Raw genomic sequence first — 6,365 nt, 5'->3', positions numbered from 1 at the left:
GTCTTGCAGTCTCTGGGCTCCCAGTCTTGGGAAAGACACAGGAGTGTAACATTAACCACGCTAAGGCCCTGACAGCCTTGTCAGCCTTTGCCTCACCACCGTGGGCAGGAGCTGAGACAGCTGTGCACATTTGGGCAGGTTGTGTGCTCTACTGTCAGGAGGGCACCACTCCTTCACGAGCAGGCCGGAGCCCGCCTCAGCCTCTGCTCGTGCTTTTGCACTCCGCATTAAAGAGGAATGGCTCAGTGACAACCTCGTCCCTGTGGTTGAACGAGGAGGACACAGCCATTGCTTCCATCATTAAGGGACTCAGGTTATTACAGACAGGTGAGAGGAAAGCTCTCATGCTCCACATTGGCCTGATGTCTGTGTCTCATGGCTACTCCGGTCAGCCAGTCTGGTCTGCAATTTGGGACATCCTAGCTGCCACCCAGTGGCAGGTAATGGCCCCATTCTGAGCTTTGTTCTCTTGCTGTGTGAAAAGGGATCTGTTAGTACCGTGATAACAGTGTTTGTTCCCATCGTCCTCACAGGTCCCAGCAGGCACGTAGCCAGCGCTCAGCAGATTCACGATATACTTGGTGAATGCTTAGTAAGTGCTGAGTGAAACCAGAGTGAAAATCAATGTTGCTAGCTACACCTTTGGTCCTCGTACCCAGAAGGCTGAGACAGGAGGATTGCCATGAGTTTGGTGGCAGCCTGAGCTGCTGTGGTAGGGTCGGTGGGGCTGGGAACAGTCAGGGTGGTTGAGGCAAAGCTCCTCTGAGGTGTCATAGGGTGGAGCTTCTGCAGGGTGATGGGTGTACAGAGTCATTCAAGTTCATCTTCATCCCTGCCCTAGAAGGTCAGGGTGCCCTGAGTCACCTGCTCTGGCCTTGACAAGAGACAGAACCAGGCAGGAAATGGAAATCAAAGCATAGCAGTGTAGAGTGGTCCGTGAGGACCAGGGTGGGGACAGCCCTTGGACCAAGCACCCCAATCCACTGCAGTGGCTGTCAGTGCATTTCTGGGGGCAGCGTAGTGATCCTGAGGAGCCGGGCTTCAGGGCTTGAGCAGGTGTGGGGGTGATGGGGGCGGGTGGGAAGGTGGGGTGTTCGGCACGCCAGGTAGCATTGTCCTCCTTAGTGTGGTGACAGAAATAGGAGTAGAGAGTGGACAGCGGAAGCTGCGGTGTGTGACGCTGCGCTGAGTCCTCACCCTGGTGTCGTGCTTTTTTACATCTTCGAGAAGGGTTTCTCTGTAGACCAGGCTGGCCTCAAACCCAGATAATCCACCTGCCTTCCAGTGTTGGGGTTAAAGGCGTGTGCCACTACACTGAGCTTTTTAAATCCCCTTGTGCATTTGAAGTGGTGCCCTGCTTTAGGACCCCCACCCAGCGCAGAACCTATCCAGCTGAATCCAAGTTCAGAATCCTAAAGTACTCTGATCCGCCTTTCTTTTTATTTTTTATTTATTTGGTTTTTTTTTTTTGAGATGGGGCTGGGGTGGGAGCTTAGGCCACCTACCTAGGCCCAACTCTTATTGTAGCCTGAACTAACCCACTCCTTCTGCCCGCATGTGTACCTACACCAGAAGAAGGCACCAGATCTCATTATAGATGTTAGGAGCCACCATTTGGGTGCTGGGAATTGAACTCAGGACCTTTGGAAGAACAAACTCAAGACCTTTTTCAGTCTCTCCCATCACATCCAGCCTCTTCTATCTCAACTCAGCTAAGTATTCCTCACATCTAATGGCTGTAACTTTGGTACTTTGAGATGTGACAGTAAAACTAGCAACTTTTTTCCCCCACAATTTTATAGAATCTGTTATTTTCCTTCTTGAGTTTTCCCAACCCTACCTCCTCTACTTGGGGTTGGGGGAATGGAAAGATGACTCAGCAGTTAAGATCACCTGCTGCTCTTTCAGAGGTCCCACGTTTGGTCCCAGCTTCCACCTTGGCGCATAACCACCTGTAACTCCAGCCCCAGGACCGGATAACCTCTTCTGGCTTCCATAGGCCACTGCACTCACATGCACAGACACCTACCCCCTACAGTTTGTTTTGAGACAGGGTTTCTGTGTAGCCTTGGCTGTCCTGGACTTGATGTGTAGACCAGATTGGCCTAGAACTCACATAGATCTGCCTGAGTGCTGAGATCACAGGCGTGCACCACTGCGCCTGGCTCCACAAATAAACATTTTTTTCCCCAGGTGTTGTCTATACATTCAAGATTGACCTCAAATTCACTAAACTGCCCCACACTCCCAGATGCTGGAGCTCCACATATGTGCCAGCACACTTGGTTCTTCAGCATAGGTGAACTAGCAACGCCGTGCTTTGGTCCACTGTGAAGTACAATGTCTTGAACACAAGCAAGGAGACAGCCCTGGTCTGCTTATATACACTGGGTATACTGGTCAAGAATTTGGTTCACACCCGTGGCATGCCGAGATGGAACTAAGTGAGATTTTAGTGCAGTGTTCAAAATAGCATGTAGTTTATAATTAGAAAATTTACTTTCTCCTAAATTTTCCAGTTACATTTCCAGACCAGAGGGTGTCTGAACCCATAGTAAGCCAAGCCATGGATAAGGAAGGTAAAGGGTCTCTGAGTAGTAAAAATAATGAGGTGATCTATTCATTGTGAAGATCAAGGCACTGGAGTCTTGAGCAGACTGTAGTTAGCATTCTCAGCACCCCGTGTCAGGTCACAACCATCCCTCTGCTCTGGGGGCATCAGGCACAATGCCTGTACACACCCAGAATAACAAGCCAGGGAAAGGCCCCATCTTCTCCCCCATCCCATAGTCAACAATCGGTGCAGACAAGATGTTGGATCCTCGGGCAGGTACCAGGGCTTGGAAGCAGGCTCTTCCCAGGTACTACTGTCCGATGAAGCTCCACCTTTAGTGGTCTGTGGATTGTAGCCTCAGACTTTAGGCCGTAACTGCTCCAAGACTTCTGACCCACCAAAATCCGAGTGGTAAAATTTTTATACTGCTAATGGTACCAAATTTTAAGTCCCCACAAACATCAGGTAGGTGTTTTGGAACTGAAATCATTGGGAGCACCGAGTGGTTCAAGTTAATTGCATTTGGAGTAAGTAATGCATCAGTGTTAAAGTGGGTTGGGTTTTGGGCAACGGAGTCCTTTCTACAGTGTGACAGTATGTGAATGTGCTTTATATGTATGAGTATTTTGCTTTCATATATATATATATATATATATATATATATATATATGCAAGCCTGGTGCTCAGTAGAGGTCAGAAGTGTGTCAGATCCCCCGGAACTGGAGTTTTGGATAGTTGGAGCCACCGTGGCAATATTAGAAATTTAATCTGGGTTATCTGCAAGAATAGCAACTGTTCTTAACCTCTGAGCCACCTCTAGTCCCTGTGTGATCGAGAGTGACTTTGAGCTTCTGCCCTCTTACCTCTGCTTTGCTAGTGCTGGGATTAAAATGAGTGCACATGGCCAGGCGTGGTAGCGCATGCCTTTAATCCCAGCACTAAGGAAGCAGAGGAAGGTGGATCTCTGAGTTCGAGGCCAGCCAGATCAGAGAGAGTCTAGGGCAGCCAGAGCTATTACACAGAGAAACCCTTTCTTGAAAACAAAAAACAAGTGGTACACTTCCACACCCAGGTTACTGGGTGTTGGTAGACCGCAGGGCCCAGCGGATGCCAGGCCATGGGACTGAGCTACCTCTGAGGGCTCCCACTTCTTTACTGGTTAGTTGTCTCCCGGAGGCCTTCAGATTTTCCTTCCTTGATGAATCTTCACAGTGCTGCTTTGAAACTAGTATAGTGTTTACAGTGAAATACCTACTGCACAAAGAAACTATGACAGTTTTTTAATCATAATTATTTTAGATTTATTTGCTTATTATGTGTACAGTGTTTTGCCTTCATGTATGACTGCAGGACATAAGGCACCAGATCTCATTATAGATGGTTGCGAGCCACCATGTGGTTGCTAGGAATTGAACTCAGGACCGTTTGAAGAGCAGCCAGTGCTCTTAACCCCTGAGCCATCTCTCTAGCCCTTATTATTTTTAAAAGATTTATTTATTATTTATACAGTGTTCTGCCTATGTATGTCTGCAGGCAAGAAGAGTGTACCAGATTTTATTATAGGTGGTTGTGGGGTTGCTGGGAGTTGAACCCAGATCCTTTTGAAGACCAGCCAGTGCTCTTACCCTCTGAGCCATCTCTCTAGTTCCCATTTTGACATGTTTTAAATTGGGAAGTTCAAACATGAAGATAACATGCTAGCTCATGTTCTCTGCTACCAGCTTTAATTACCAAATTGTGACCAAACCTTTTCAAGTAAATCTTCACGTCCTAAGCTCTTATTCCACACTGGTCTTACTGGTTTTATTTTTATGTTTCTGGGCTGTTAGGGGTTGTTCTGAAGCTGGTATTTTGATGTTCAGTACTTGTCCTGGAAAACCTATCCTTGTTGTGTAAACCCGTCTAAGACATTGTACCTGATTGGTTGTTAAAGGCCTATTCCCTTTAACAACGCAGAAGGGGAAACGTGGCTAAGGTTCCTGGGATTTTGAGGACAGAATCACAGAAAAAGAGACATACGGGAAGAGAGGAGGAAGGAGGTGGGTTAGTGTGGAGAAGGAACCAAGTGGGCCTGGAGGAAGGACTCCAGTAACATCATGCAAAGGCCCAGCTGAAGAATAAAAGCAAGTATAAGATTGTGGATGGAAGATAACCCTGATGAAGATGGTTAAGGAGGATGGCATTGGATGGGGAGGATATTGAGGCAGTGTAGGTGAAATAACTACCCAGCTAAGGCAAATAAGGCAGTTATAAAATTTAACAGGTGTCTGTCTTATTTGTGATAAAGGGTCAGTTAATACCACTGCAATAATTATAGGGCAAATAATAAGCATTATATAGCCCAACATCATTTTTCTTAACTACAACACTGGGCTTTGTGCATACGAGAGAAGCTCCATCCCTGGCCCTTTGTCATATATTTTAGTTCTAAATTATCATACTTTTTTTTTTTTTTTTTTAATTTTGGGAATTGAACCCAAGACTAGCAGGGACTCAGTCACTATCTCAGTTACTGTTCTTTTGCTGTGAAGAGATACCATGACTAAAGCAACTTGAAAGCATTTGCGTGGCAGTCTTGCTTAGAGTTTGAGAGAACTAGTTCATGGCGGTTATGGTGGAGAGCACAGCAGGAGGCAGACATGGTGCTGAGAGCTTAAATCTGATCTGCAAGATGGAGGATGAGAATGTTTGTGGGGCGGGGGAGGCGGGGTGGGTGGGTGGCTTGGGCTTTTGAAACCTCAAGCCCAGCTGCAGTGACCTGCCTCCTCCAACAAGGCCACACCTCCCCATCCTTCCTAAGCAGTTCCACTAACTGGGAACCAAACACTCAAATACATTAGCCTATGGGGACCATTCTCATTCATACTGTCACAACCATTAAGCAAGAGTTTTAAACCTGAGTTTGCTGATTGCATTCTTGTGAGGTCAAAAGATGCTCCTTGGACCTCTATTCTCTGAAGATCTGTTTTTGGGACGTTCCTTCTGAGAGCCATGTCAGATCAAGAAATGGTGATGCTCCGAAAACTGAGACAAATCTTGTCACTCTTCTGGTTTAGTAAGCTTCAACACATGCTCCTTAGCTTTATATGCTTCAGTTTCTTTGTCAGCTGGGCTTGCCAGCCCCTCCTGAGTGTAATGCAGACCATCCCTGAGATAAGGAAGAAAAAAAACAAAAAGCTTATAACCCCATGTGGTGGTCCATGCCTTACCCAGCACTGGGAAGAACAGAGGCAGCTGGATCTGTATAGGGAGATATCCAGGCCAGCCAAGACTACATAGTGAAACCCTGTCTCAAAAAAAAAAAAAAAAAGTGGGCTGGGATGATGGCTCAGCAGTTAGGAGAGCAGAACACTCTTCCAGATAGCCCAGTTTTGATTCCTAGCACCCAAATCATGGCTCACAACTGTCTGTAGCCTCAGTTCCAAAAGACTCCATGACCTTTTCTGGCATTCAAGGATATTAGGTACACATGCAAGTACACAGACGTACATGCAGCAAAACAGTCGCACATTAAAGCAAAAATCCCACCAGTGGCAACGCCTGATAGATGTGTTTGCTCTCGTCGCTTTCTTTACAGATGAGGGAGTCGAAGCTCTGAGGCTAGAACAGCTTAGCTCATGCCTTCCAGTGAGGAAGTCGCCTGGGAGGATGCAGTGGGCCTGGTGGGACAGTGCCTAGCCCCAGGCCGGACTTTCAGTGTTTGTTCAATACCTGGGAACTGCCTGTGGCTGGTAATCAAAGAACTGCCTTGTTCCCAGCCCTCAGCACAGGAAATTCCAAGGCGGTTTCTATGCCGACTTCTCTAGCTTGG

Source organism: Meriones unguiculatus, chromosome 14, assembly GCF_030254825.1.
Source record: "Meriones unguiculatus strain TT.TT164.6M chromosome 14, Bangor_MerUng_6.1, whole genome shotgun sequence".
Lineage (NCBI taxonomy): Eukaryota > Metazoa > Chordata > Mammalia > Rodentia > Muridae > Meriones > Meriones unguiculatus.
This window is presented reverse-complemented; position numbering follows the sequence as displayed.